The sequence below is a fragment of the Seriola dumerili genome, unplaced genomic scaffold (assembly GCF_002260705.1).
Source record: "Seriola dumerili isolate Sdu_G_001 unplaced genomic scaffold, Sdu_1.0 BDQW01000079.1, whole genome shotgun sequence".
NCBI classification, from domain to species: Eukaryota; Metazoa; Chordata; class Actinopteri; order Carangiformes; family Carangidae; genus Seriola; species Seriola dumerili.
In genome coordinates, this window is record NW_019174334.1 from 2,938,098 (window position 1) to 2,944,966 (window position 6,869).

General features: G+C 43.1%; 1 protein-coding gene across 1 annotated transcript in view; it reads left to right on the top strand.

Moving 5' to 3' along the window:
* Positions 1-3,285: 3,285 nt before the first annotated feature.
* LOC111221024 (cysteine/serine-rich nuclear protein 1-like) overlaps positions 3,286-6,869 on the top strand; it is a 15,598-nt gene continuing 12,014 nt past the window's right edge. Inside the window, exon 1 of the mRNA XM_022744346.1 lies at positions 3,286-3,464. The gene's annotated coding sequence lies outside the window, so the exon portion shown is untranslated. The remainder of the gene's footprint in view (positions 3,465-6,869) is intronic.

Here is a 6,869-nt window from a genome sequence, read left to right on the forward strand (position 1 = left end):
AGAGCAGAATTCTTCAGTAATGGCTGTGACTGCTGCTGCTCATGTGACTGTTGGTTTTCTTCCTCGGGGCCGTGGATGGTTCATTGTTGTGTCTTGAAGAGTTCCAGGGCGACAGGGAAGCTAATTGGGTGGAGTCTGTCTGGACATACAGACTCCCAGGCTCGTACTGGAGCATTACCACGTCACACACCCTCACCTACTATGTTAAACACCTTGGACACAAGAAAAACAAAAACAAAACCCCAGCCAGTATTGTTAGTGCAACGTGTGTCGTCTTATCAGAGATAAGATTCCACGTGCAGATAGCACCATTGAGTGTTTATTTACTTGCTCATTTATATATTTAATCTTTTATTTTACTGCCTTGCCCTGGCTTTAAGCTAATTGATTATTCATGTGCAGTTTAACTAGAGTGGGTTGTCTTTCCCGGCTTGTTTTATTTTGAAGAACTTTAGATACTTAAAGTGATAAAAGTGTCCCGTATTTCACAATAAATGCATTGAAATTAGAGAAAACTTCTCATCCCGTTAATAGTCTTGTGACCCCCTCAGTGTTGATCCCCAGGTTGGGATTCACTGCTCTTCAACATCTTCCACTCCTTCCATTTCCTCTAACAAAAATGTTAAGGCTAAGGCCATGATCAGTCTTATCTAACATCATCATTATCACAAAGTCATTCACTGTTGCACTCTGAAGTGAAACTAGCACCTTCAAAGTCAATAACTAAAATCAAGCAAACACTCTTGGATACTGTGTCGTGTAATTTCCATGATGTATTACTTATGAACTGGGGAACCATGTCTTAATTTGAAAACAGAAACACAGTGGGCCCAATAAGGCCAATAATGGAACTGTTGCTGCTGTCATTCAGCTTGATGGCCTTGTTTTGCCTCCGTGGCTGACGCCCTAAATGGGGGCCCCCAGGCTCAACAGGCTAGTGAGAAAAGGCCCCTCTATTAGCGGGAGACAATTAGCATAGCTCTATGTACACAGCTTTAAGAGACCTCTCCCCAAATATGTTAGTCAAGCACCTGTATTGACATTGGCAGAACACTTTGCCTCAGTCTTCAGGTCCAGCTGAGAGTGAAAGCAAAGCATCTCAGTGCGCGCGCCGTGGGCAGCTACACTTGTAAATACCTGAGAGGAATTCAGCAGAGGAGGGAAGGGTGCCTTGTTGCTGTTTTGTGGTTGCTGATGTAGTGTGTGTGTGTGTGTGTGTGGTCTCAGGTGGTGCTGTGTGTGTGTAGAATGTCGGTGTGCGCGCGCTTGCGATCCTCGGCTGTCGCGAACTTGCATGCCGCGCTGTGAAACTGCTTCTGGAGAAGAGGTGTTGCAGACCGATCCTATCAGTGATTACAACACTTTGGAATTTCGTCATTAGAGAGCTGATGAGAAATCACTAATGAACTTCAGGGTGGAAAATCATTCTTGACCTTTGAACAGTCATTTCAGGACTTTGACAGATGCTATGGTCATATGTCAAAGTCTTTTTTAACCCGCAACAAGATAAAGTCTCAATTTTTCATATTGTATGAGTCAGTTGCTCAGTTATATTTCTTCTAGTTTTATATCGATGGCACAGGCCTTTCATGGAAATTCCTTCCATAGTAAATCAACTATTTAAAAACCCAACTTCCTCATATTTAAATTGTCACATTGCACAGTTTGTATAAGGACACGAATGGAAATGAATCGGAAATATAAAGATTTTTGATTTTCAAAGTAAAGGTATAAATGCTGTTTCAAAGCCGTCTTTGTGCTGTCAGGAATCGTTTATGTAGTTGTTTTTGTTGCTGTAAAAGTAGTCAAACTCAAAGCAGCGGTTCTACATTTTGGAGCAGAGTCTCCTGTGGTTACCCGGCAGCTGATCCAAGCCAAGAAACAGTCCAGCATATAACCCCCAGAAAATATCAGATGTCATTTTTACATTTGTTTATTTATTTGTTTTTATTATAAAGTATCAAATAATGAGCCTTGGAGGTGGCACTTTATATTTCATGTAAAGATATGAGAGCGGCATCAATCACCTCATGGAACTCTCAGCCAACCAAATGAGCTTATTTCCCAAAATTATGAACTATTCCTTTAAGGACACTGAGTCTAAAAATACAAGAAAGACAACATCCACCATGTGTAAATATTTAGGTTTAATTCCCATAAAGTTGCTAAAATTTAAAGGACATAACTTCAGTGTCCTAAATGGCAGCTAAAAAGAGAAGTTATGACTCCGCGTCCATTTACTGGCTTTTGTGGACCTTTCAGCCATATCTCATGGTATTCCCCAGTGGTTGGAATTAAGTGATGTTTTGTTTTTAAGAATGTATTTATGATTATTTCTTTATGGTAAAGACAGTTGTTTCCTCTGAAACCATAGTTCACTTTTGTGTTCCATGAAAAAGAAAGTGAGTCATAATTTCATAGAGCTTAGTCAGTGTTTTCCTTTGACTGGAAATAAGCCACACCACACATCATTACAGCACCTCCCACGTCACTATTAGAGAAGATGTTGTTCGTCCAGTGGTGATACTGCCACTCACTTTGCTCACATAGATAAGAATCTGAGGATCCATACAAGTGGCTCATAGAAGTTCCCAGTAAGTTAGGACGAAGTTGCATTGAAGAATTGTTATTATTATGTGAAGATGGGAGATGTTTCAGGGATGATTGTGATCTGAGTCTCGCTGTTGGCTCTTATTGTCAGTTCAGTGCAAGCGACAGTAGAATACAAGAGAAATTTGATTCTTATGAATATTCCAGAATATCAGAATATTGTATTGTGTATATTATATGTATGTATGTGTGTATGTGTGTGTGTGTGTGCACATATATATGGTCCTCGTTTTACTTGTTCAGTTTCTAATGTTTTTTATTATTCTGTAGGAGACTGATTGCAATTTGTAGTTGGGATTAATAACGTTTTTTTCTATCTATCTATCCATCTATCTATCTATCTATCTATCTATCTATCTATCTATAGCAACAAAATATTTTCACAAACTCACCACCAGAGGCTCACCCTCACCCCTCAGTAGCTCAATGGTGAGTACATATTAATTTTTTTTTATGTGACATTTTATTCTAGTAGGCTATTAATACAACGGCTAAGCATATGTAATATCTGATGCAGGTAGTACGGGTACAGTAACATAGGAGGACGGGCAGGAAGCGGCGTGGGCAGCCTCCCTGTGTCACCGCCTGCGTCAGACCAGACGCCAGGAGGGAGTTTTCCACTGACGAAAAAGGCTGCGCTTCTCGGCAGTCTGCTACAGACAAGGGAAGCGCTTCAGCTGGTACGGAGCCCCGTGCGGCAGCGAGACACACAGACAATAGCACCGAGAGCCGTGTATATGCGGGGATAAGCGCTGTATTTATTTGTGCCATTTGGATTACTTCCACCGTTACCCCATCGGCTGTTTATCCAACGCTATTTTGTCACTAATGGTGATCGGATACTTGAATTGGTGGTGAGTACAAGCAGAATCGGGAGTTCGCTGTTGGGTTATTGAACACCGTAATTTATGTGTTTAACCTCAACGGAGGAGGGAAACCAAATAGTTTGAATGTTCTTTCCTCTGTATCGGAGTCATTTAAATGGAGTATTTGTGTAGCGGTGTGAGGAAATCCCGTCAGAGATGAATTCTCGTGGTTTAGTGGACGGATTTTCTTTGAGAACACACTTTGCATTTAGTCGCGTTCCTTTTAACTTGACGGTTTATTGTATAAATATTGACACGGTCGGCTGCTCGTTAAAGTGAGTTTAGACTAACTGGCTTCGTGGGTAGTTCAAGCACAGCTGATCACAATCTGATAACGGCGAAGAATTAGAATAATTTGTTGATTTAGGCGAGATTCCAACAATCCGCTTCATTCACTTATTGATTCGTATATCGATCGCTGATTATTCAGGTTGGTAGTAACTTCGCAGCTCACGTCGGGAGTGTCTCGCTTTGCATTTCGCCCGTGTTTTCGGCTGTGGATTCATTTATGTGAACTGTTGATGAGGTCGGCTTTGTGTATTCAGCCCGTGTGGAGTTGTTCTTGTTCACCTCAGCGGTGCTGGTGCGCCTCTTGTAACTAGAGCGACTCCTGAAGGCACTACATCTGAGCACACAGCTGACAGGGCTGCTGTCATTACAATTAGCATTAATCACGAGGAGTGATCGGGTCAGCGGGGAGAGAGCACTGGCTGGCCTCGGGACCTGCACCTTAGGCCAGATTTAATCATTGATTTTTGATCGATGATTGATTGTGTAACCGTTCACACTTTAGGCTGCGAGCCAGGTGAGCTCCTTCATTGTTTGAACAAATTCCCTCAACAGCACATGTATATATTCACTTATCATAATCAGTTACGGTGACGCATTAATGACCAGAAGTTTGTGTTAATGTGATGGACAGAAGAAGCTGTCATGCGTGCGTTTTTCCAGGTATGACACTGTTGTCTGAGGCTTTTATTTTATAGAGCCAGACCGTATCTGCTTTTGATAAAGCGACTGAATCAATTTAATCGTCTCTCGCGCGACCTCACCCGGATCATTTTTGGAATCATGTTTTCTGGAAATAGGCTACAGAGAGCTGAATGATCCTTTGTTTACAGGAAAGGAATATAGCACTTGATGCTGTCTGTTTCATGTGGTATGCATTTCCAAGGAAGGTGCAGTGATGTTTAAAAAATAAAATAAAATCTTTATCTCTGCTTATATAACATCATTTTCCATTTTACACCCAAGCCCCCAGGGAAAAATAATAATAATAACTAACCAGTTTGTTGCCCCCTGCATGAAAACGAACTTAAATGACATCAAGGCACCAAAAGCTCATGTGCAATATTTGGAGTAATTTCAACCATGACAAACACCATCCATATACCCCCTGACTCCCTCCTCTCCATCATATGATCCTGCACTCGTCTAACCTTGTGGTGCCTGCAGCTGTTAGACACAGCATAGATAATCTGGATGGCCACTTCCTGTGCACTGCAGTGTATATTTCACAACATCAGGAAGCTCACACACACACACACACACACACACACTCTTAGTATCTGTCTCCCCAGCTGGGGGAGGCAGCAGCAGCAGTAGTTGTAGTGCTGGGTTCAGACAAGGTTGTCTGTGCCTGCCTCATTTTGGTCACGCAGGATGGCCCCCACACTTTTGTGCTCGGAGACAGGGAAGGGGAGGGGAGGGGAGAGGGGTGTTGCAGGGACTCTGCCGGCGGTGTCCCACACACACACACACACAGCAAGGGAGAGCTCCCATCTGCTTTGTCCTCTCCCAGCATTCCATACTGCAAGTGTCCCAGACTGGAGCGTGACCCCTGAACCTAAAACCACCTCCTCCCTTCCTCCACACACACACACACAAACACACACACCCTAAGCAGCATGTTTGTTGCTAGCACAGTGTAATGCAAAGGAATTTTTCTCTGGAGATTCCCTTAACTTTGTTGTTTTTACGCACTGCACAGTTTCTGATCCATGCAAATATTTCTGCATAGTGACTACTAGACTGCTAGGCTTAGTTTTTTGGCTTTGTTTTTGGTTAACAGGAGAAGGAAAGTAACCTAGATCAGAAAGAGTGCAGTCTGACTCCTGCAGGCATCACCTGGCCATTCAAGTTTGGCCTGCATAACAGATTAATGACAGCTGAGGGCATGTGAGGTCCACGTGCAAGCTAATACCGTGTCAGGTGGGGCAAAGAAAGGTAGCTCGCTCTGCTGAGAGCAGGACTTTCCAGTGGTTAGCAGTAGAAAACACATCTGGGTTAGATAGAGCCTGTGTTCTTCTCCCGCTATTACAGCGAGAGTGCTGCTGCCAGAATGGAATTCCTGTGGCTTGGAGACATGACATTATTTATTTGTTTTGTACGATTCTCCCTCCGTCTTCCCACTACCTCTCCTTTTTGGAATCAGTGTGTGCACGGGTCGAGGCAGAGGAACAGAATGTTTCTGTGGCACAGTCTCAGCCAGCTTTGGGCTTCAGCGAGAACAACAGGCTCATAGAGGAGAAAACAGGAGCTCTCCCTGCTTTGTTCCAGCAGGTGGAGCGCTTCTGAGGAACAGCTGAGCTTAAGAAACGAGCCAGTGTTTCCCCAGCTGTGCAGGAGCTGGAATCCAGCTCACTGTCACCTTGATGGCTCCGATCAATTACCTCCGTCTTCTCAGTGACAGAGCTGGAAGTGAGAGGTGCGATACCTTGAAGCCTGGAGGAGGAGTGTAGGGGGGGGGCCTGCCCAGACACGCTCCCACACACACAAACAGACTCCCAGGCTCATCATTATCACATTTTATGAGCACTCAACTCAGTCAGTCATTCAGACACTGCACTTGGTTGTCAGTGTGCCATGTAAATGCTCTCGGCTGGCTGAGATTAGTGCAACTTGTCGCTCCCACCCTCACTGTTATCAGCTGCTAAGGGGCAGAGCAAGGGGGCAAAGTCAACTGTGACTTGTCCTGTTGGGCTGAGGGGGCAGAAGAGGGCAGTTCAAACTGGCTCCTGGTTGATGTCTCTTTATATGCACAGATGCATTTTATTTTGGTAGATTTTTAGATTTTTCTTGGATTGATGAACAGTTTTGGTTTTTCTGTGTTTTTTCTTGCTCTTATATAATAAATGTGTTTTGTCAAACTGACCTAGAGATGAAGTTAGGGATCAAAAAATCCCTTTGAGCAGTTATATTAAGTGAATATGTTGAGTAATGTCACACTATAAATTTTTTATTGCATCTTATTTTGCAAAATGGTCTTAATAAGTGATTGATTAAACCTGCCTTTTTCTACATCCTGTTCAAATAGTTTAAGATTCCTTAATAAGGACTCGAGGAGCTGTCTGCAGATAAAATAGAAATGAATTGGGATTCTGAAGTCATATT